General features: G+C 41.9%; 1 pseudogene; it reads left to right on the forward strand.

Annotated features, from left to right (window-relative positions):
- Positions 1-5,669: 5,669 nt before the first annotated feature.
- Positions 5,670-5,821, forward strand: LOC142358250 (5.8S ribosomal RNA; annotated as a pseudogene).
- The last annotated feature ends 1,679 nt before the right edge of the window (positions 5,822-7,500 follow it).

Here is a 7,500-nt window from a genome sequence, read left to right on the forward strand (position 1 = left end):
CTAGTAACCATGTCGACAGCTGAGAACTGTTCTCTAACCAATAGAAGGTGAAACTTCTGTATGTGAAAAGGCAATTTGAGCGAGATTTCTTAGCAGACTAGTATTATGTTGTTTCTAGTAGGCGAAAGCCGAAACATCAACATGTGAAAATCTGATATTAAATCCTCAATCATTTTCCCTAGTATTATACAGCTACTAGTAGCCGTAATTGGTCAGGGAAACATTGTTGACCGGTGAAACTTCACATGGGAAAGACACACAAATTACTTGACAAAACAATAAGTATTATGCTGTTTCTAGTATGCGAAAGCAGAAACATCAGCATGTGAAAGTTGTGAAGTTGAAAAGTTTTTGTGTTGAGTACGGTGTTGTTACTAGTAACCATGTCGACAGCTGGAAAGCTGTTCTCTAACCAATAAAAGGTAAAACTTCTGTATCTGAAGAGGCGGCGTGATTGAGATTTTTAACAGACTAGTATTATGTTGTTTCTAGTAGGCGAGAGCCGAAACATCGACATGTGAACATCTGGTTTTTAAATCATGAGTCAATTCTCCCTAGTATGATACAGTTGTTAGCCGGTATTGGTAACAGTAGAACAGAGATTTGGAGGGCAAAACCTGCTCATGGGAAATGCTCACAGAGCGCTATCTACCAGTACACATAGTATTATGCTGTTTCTAGTACGCGCGAGCCGAAACATCAGCATGTGAAATGTGTAATCGTGGGTAACTCTAAGTGTGTAGAGTACTGTGTAGTAACTAGTAGCCATGCCAAAGCATGCATTGAAACTCTTCGTGATTTAAAAAGCTCAAAGCAAGATTGACGAGGCCGCAAGGCTATGTCTTTCTAAATTCGAACAAATCGAAAGATTGTTCAAAGTACAATTAAACTGATTGATCCTGTCAGTTGCCATATGCTTGTCTGAAAGACTAAGCCATGCATGTGCAAGCGAAGCTTGAAAAAGTGGAACCGCGAATGGCTCATTAAATCAGTTACTATCTATTAGTTGATTTGCAAGCTAAATGAATAACTGCGGTAACCCTGCAGCTAATGCATGCTGATTGTCCGACACTGTCGGAGACTTTTACAAGACTACACCGGGTGATTTGCTAAGTACAGACACATCCCGTGATGAGTCCTAGTAACTGAAAGATCCCAGATAGCTTCGGCTTGGGGACGGAACTTCCGAATTTCTGACCTATCAACCTATGATGGTAGTGTAACGGACTACCATGGTTGTGACGGGTAACGGGGAATCAGGGTTCGATTCCGGAGAGGGAGCCTTAGAAACGGCTACCACATCCAAGGAAGGCAGCAGGCACGCAAATTACCCACTCTCCGCACGAGGAGGTAGTGACTAGAAATAATGATATGAACCTTTATGGTTTGTAATCAGAATGGAATGGACTTAAAAGCTCCATTGATGAACGAGTAGAGGGCAAGTCTGGTGCCAGCAGCCGCGGTAATACCAGCCTCTACAAGCGTATGCAATAGTTGCTGCGTTTAAAAAGCTCATAGTTGGATCTGTTTGAGTAGAACGGCAACATGGTCTTCAGTTAAATCTGTTGACTCGTTCCGCTCATCCTTCGCATCGAAGAAATAGTTTGCACTTAAATGTGACGAACTGTGGAAACGGTGTTTTCACCCTGAGAAAATTAGAGTGTTCAAAGCATCCTTTGGGATCGAATAATAAAGCATGGAATAATGGAGAATGACCCGCTACTCGATTGATGCCGGTTGGCTGAGTGCGGTAATGATTGAAAGGAACAGACGGGGGCATTTGTATTGCTACGTTAGAGGTGAAATTCTTGGATCGTGGCAAGACAAACTACTGCGAAAGCATTTGCCAAGAATGTTTTCATTAATCAAGAACGAAAGTCAGAGTATTGAAGAGGATTAGATACCCTCGTAATTCTGACCATAAACTATACCAACCTACAATTTGTCAAAGTCGATCTTGACTTGGCAAGAGATTAACCGGGAAACCAAAGTTTATTGGTTCCGGGGGAAGTATGGTTGCAAAATCGAAACTTAAAGGAATTGACGGAAGGGCACCACCAGGAGTGGAGCCTGCGGCTTAATTTGACTCAACACGGGAAAACTCACCCGGTCCAGACATCTTAAGGATTGACAGATTGAATATCTTTCATGATTATATGGGCGGTGGTGCATGGCCGTTCTTAGTTAGTGGAGTGATCTGTCTGGTTAATTCCGATAACGAACGAGATCTTCTCCATCTAAATAATGAAATTCACTATATGTGAATTCAAACACTTCTTAGAGGAACTATGCGGAATTAAATACCGCAGATGAAGTGAGGCTATAACAGGTCTGTGATGCCCTTAGATGTTCTGGACTGCACGCGCGCTACACTGTGTACTTTTAGATTGAGTACTCAGCCCTTGGTCCGAAATGGACTGGGCAATCAGAGAAAAGTACAGCGCTTCAAGGGGATCGTCTGTTGTAACTTGCAGACGTGAACCAGGAATTCCTGGTACTTATGAGTCAACAACTCATAGGGATTACGTCCCTGCCCTTTGTACACACCGCCCGTCGCTACTACTGATTGGATAGTTAAGCAAGAATTGCAAATTCCTACTGTTGGGACTTCGGTCTCCGGCAACGGGATGAAGCGGATCGAGCTTAATTGTCTAGAGGAAGTAAAAGTCGTAACAAGGTTTCCGTAGGGGAACCTGCGGAAGGATCAGTGATTGATTCCTTCGGGCATGGCTGCTGGTAGAGGCCATGTCTGTAGTGCGCATGACGCTCTGTCGCTAGAGATTGCTTGGCAACCAATCTCGAATTATGTATCGAGCTCAAAAACTACTTGTGTGGATACATAGTTCAGCAGTCATGGCAAGGGACTGCTTAAAGGGAGACTAGTTAGCAAAAGCAGCCTAGCAGAACTGCAGCTATCTAGATCTCAGAAGCTGGGTTATAGAAGCCCAGCTATAGACTTGTGAATGAGAAAGGCCTAAAAAGGTCCACAAGTCGCGTGGTTAGAACCGACACGCAAAAATCCCAGCGAGTGACAGAGCGTTGCGCTGTTCAGTGGGAAAGAGTTGAGCTACTCGGGGCGCCCACTGAACTTGCTCCGAGCCAAAGGCTCGAAAAAACACAGCTTAGCCTCAGATCCTTTACATAGAAGGCTAGCTAAAATAAACTTACCTTGGACGAGGGTAAAGTTTAGTCAGTTCTTAGGGGAGAGTAATCCACAGCTTCTCGCCCTCTGAACATTCTCCCAGATATGTAGGTCTGGGAGAGTCTCCTCCTGTTCTTCGGAATCTGGAGGTAGACAAAGACAGTACGATACGATCTTGCATCGGGATGACTAACCGATAATGATCATAATCTGACAATTTTTCCGGCTTGAGGCACCGGAGTCAGATTAAAGACACATACTGAACTAAAGGCGTATGTGCAAAGCTTGTCGGAGTGTAGAGAGTCAAGCTGAGTTGACTCGTCACGTGGTGATGACAACAGCCATGTGCAAAACACTCACAACTTTATCGTCTATGTGGAAAAGGTTGCTAACAGCGCTCTCTATGAGAGGCCCTCGCATATAACTATACGAGGAAAAGGCGATAGAGTTGTTTGAATGTGGGGCAGGTTCATCGACAAGCTAAGTTGATCACATTCTTGTTGTGGCATCCTACTAGAATTGGTCACGGTCTGCACCAACTCTCCCCAAGTTGGCCAGACTTAAAACTAGAAATAAGGTTTGCAGCTATGTGAACCTAGAAACTGTAAAGGAGTTGAAAGAACTTAAAGGAATTGAAAGAGGCCTTGAGGTATATCCTCTTGGTAAAGACCCACAAAAGCTCACAAAAGTGGCTTCGAAGGGCAAAACTGGTTCATCCAAAACAATTGGAGAGCTTAAAGCAGAACCAATTCGAATGAAACACTATTGGTGAAACTTCATCATGAGAACGTCACAAGCTGATCACGCTCTATGATATGACTAGTATTATGTTGCTTCTAGTAGGCTAAGCGCAAGCCGAAACATCAACATGTGAAAGTCGTAGAATTTTGCAATCAAACTGTGGCTAGTACTGTGATGTTACTAGTAACCTGGTGTTCCGTCATATGGCCAAGAGAGCATTTGAAGGCGAAACTTCTGCATGGGAAAGCTGCATCATGATCAAAATTTTATATCGAGTATTATGTTGACGTTAGTAGGCCTTGGCCGAAAACGCAGCATGTGAAAGGTATAGATAAAAGTTATTGTTGCAGTCAGTACTGTGTAGTTACTAGTAGCTGGATTTAAGCTCAAAATGAGACACTGTTGGTGAAACTTCATCATGAGAATGTCACAAGCTGATCAAGCTCTATGATATGACTAGTATTATGTTGCTTCTAGTAGGCTAAGCGCAAGCCGAAACATCAACATGTGAAAGTCGTAGAATTTTGCGATCAAATTGTGGCTAGTACTGTGATGTTACTAGTAACCTTGTGTTACGTCATATGGCCAAGAGAGCATTTGAAGGCGAAACTTCTGCATGGGGAAGCTGCATCATGAACAAAAGTTTATATCGAGTATTATGTTGACATTAGTAGGCCCTGGCCGAAAGCGCAGCATGTGAAAGGTATAGATAAAAGTTATCGTTGCAGTCAGTACTGTGTAGTTACTAGTAGCTGGATTTAAGCTCGAAATGAGACACTGTTGGTGAAACTTCATCATGAGAACGTCACAAGCTGATCACGCTCCATGATATGACTAGTATTATGTTGCTTCTAGTAGGCTAAGCGCAAGCCGAAACATCAACATGTGAAAGTCGTAGAATTTTGCGATCAAATTGTGGCTAGTACTGTGATGTTACTAGTAACCTTGTGTTACGTCATATGGCCAAGAGAGCATTTGAAGGCGAAACTTCTGCATGGGGAAGCTGCATCATGAACAAAAGTTTATATCGAGTATTATGTTGACGTTAGTAGGCCCTGGCCGAAAGCGCAGCATGTGAAAGGTATAGATAAAAGTTAGCGTTGCAGTCAGTACTGTGTAGTTACTAGTAGCTGGATTTAAGCTCGAAATGAGACACTGTTGGTGAAACTTCATCATGAGAACGTCACAAGCTGATCACGCTCTATGATATGACTAGTATTATGTTGCTTCTAGTAGGCTAAGCGCAAGCCGAAACATCAACATGTGAAAGTCGTAGAATTTTGCAATCAAACTGTGGCTAGTACTGTGATGTTACTAGTAACCTTTTCTTACGTCATATGGCCAAGAGAGCATTTGAAGGCGAAACTTCTGCATGGGGAAGCTGCATCATGAACAAAAGTTTATATCGAGTATTATGTTGACGTTAGTAGGCCCTGGCCGAAAGCGCAGCATGTGAAAGGTATAGATAAAAGTTATCGTTGCAGTCAGTACTGTGTAGTTACTAGTAGCTGGATTTAAGCTCGAAGTGAGACACTGTTGGTGAAACTTCATCATGAGAACGTCACAAGCTGATCACGCTCTATGATATGACTAGTATTATGTTGCTTATAGTAGGCTAAGCGCAAGCCGAAACATCAACATGTGAAAGTCGTAGAATTTTGCGATCAAACTGTGGCTAGTACTTTGATGATGCTTGTAGCCAACCGAATTGGTTGAAAAGCCCAATAAGTAAGCTAACTTGGGAGAGCTTGTTGGAAACCAAATGCTACTAGATTGGTCCAAATACATCCTTCAACAGGGGATCACTTGGCTCGCTTTACGAAGAGGAGCACAGCTATATGTGTTAATTCGGTATGAATCGCAAGATTTGTTTACCGACCTCTCTAACGCAAAAGGCGGTCTCGGCTTCGGCTGTTGACTGCGTCCGATTCAGGGTTATATAACTCTCGATTGAACACATTGATGTTCTATTGTTGGTGCTTCCAATAAAATTGGAACACTTAAAGCAGAACCGATTCAAATAATAGCATTCTGATCAATGATTGCATTCCTTGATCAAGAACTGCTGGAGTCATTGTGATGGCGAATTTTCTTCATAAGAAAATTGCAAAGAGACGGAACTTAATGAGACTAGTATTATGTTGTTTCTAGTAAGCGGAAGCTGAAACAGCAACATGTGAAAATCAAGTTTTGTTCAATGATCTCGAGGCGATAAGTACTATGAAGCAACTAGTAGCCTAAGCATGACTCAGATTTGAGACAGTCAAAAAGACTGGCGAAACTTCTTCACATGAAAGTTACATAGAGAACTACAAATGTATACAGCGAGTATTATGTTGTTTCTAGTAGGCGAAAGCTGAAACATCAACATGTGAAAGTTGTCTGCAAACTGTAGAACGATATGTGATTAGTACTGTGCTGTTACTAGTAGCCAGTCTGACTGTAGAAGCCAAGACAAAGGGAAACTAATGCATCTGAAAAGGACAAGTTATGGAAAGGTATGCACGATAAGTATTATGTTGTTTCTAGTAAGCGGCAGCTGAAACATCAACATGTGAACGTCGTTGTGTACAGTAACCTAGAACTATATAGTCCTTAGTAACGTGCATTTACTAGTACCTGTAATTGGTATTCAGACTCAGGCAGTTTGGAATAGTTTGGCAAAGATGCACCAGAGAAAACTGGGATTTGATACAGAAATTGTTGAATACAAGTATTATGCTGCTTCTAGTAGGTTGAATCCGAAACATCAGCATGTGAAAATTGAAAACATTTCTGGTTCGAATTGTCACAAGTATTTGGTGATCTGAGTAGCCAAACTCACTACAACGCCAATTGAAGGCAAAAATTCTCAACGGGAAAAGCTATTCTCATTGAATGAGCTAACAAGACGAGTATTATGTTGCTTCTAGTAGGCGAAAGCCAAAACATCAACATGTGAAAGTCTTGCTGAACAAATTTAATGTTGTTGAGCTCAGTACCGTGTGAATTAGTAGCCATAATTGGCGAGCGAAAATTGAACTGGCGAAACTTCGTCTTTGGAAAATTGCAGATGCCGAGCACTTATTTTGCAACGAGTATTATGTTGACTGTAGTAAGCGAAAGCCGAAACAGCAACATGTGAAAGCTGTTGAAATTTGTGGTCATTTTGCAATAAGTACAAGGAGTGTAACTAGTAGCCAGGTCAAAATTTGGGATAAGAATGAGCAAAAATTCTGCATGAGAACAGTTGAAATTATGAAACTAAATTACAAAGACTAGTATTATGTTGTTTCGAGTACGCGAAAGCGGAAACATCAACATGTGAACGTTTGTAACGAAGTTTCGTTAATTTTCAGCCTAGTACTGAGCAAGAACGAGTAGCCTCATCTCCAATCCCACGCAAAATGTAGTGAAATATGTGAGTGAACCTTATTCACGGTGAGGGTTTCCCGAGGTCTGTATTGCAGCGAGTATTATGTTGCTTCTAGTAAGCGAAAGCTGAAACAACAACATTTGAAAGTTGGAATTAATGACTGAATGGAAACTTCGACCTGTGTTTGATAGTAGTAGCGAACAAAACTGCTGAATCGGTTTCTGTCTCATATTGGTCAGTGAACCAATTAAGAGACAATCAA

This window comes from Convolutriloba macropyga, unplaced genomic scaffold (assembly GCF_964194025.1).
Source record: "Convolutriloba macropyga unplaced genomic scaffold, txConMacr16.3 SCAFFOLD_4914, whole genome shotgun sequence".
Taxonomy (NCBI): domain Eukaryota; kingdom Metazoa; phylum Xenacoelomorpha; order Acoela; family Convolutidae; genus Convolutriloba; species Convolutriloba macropyga.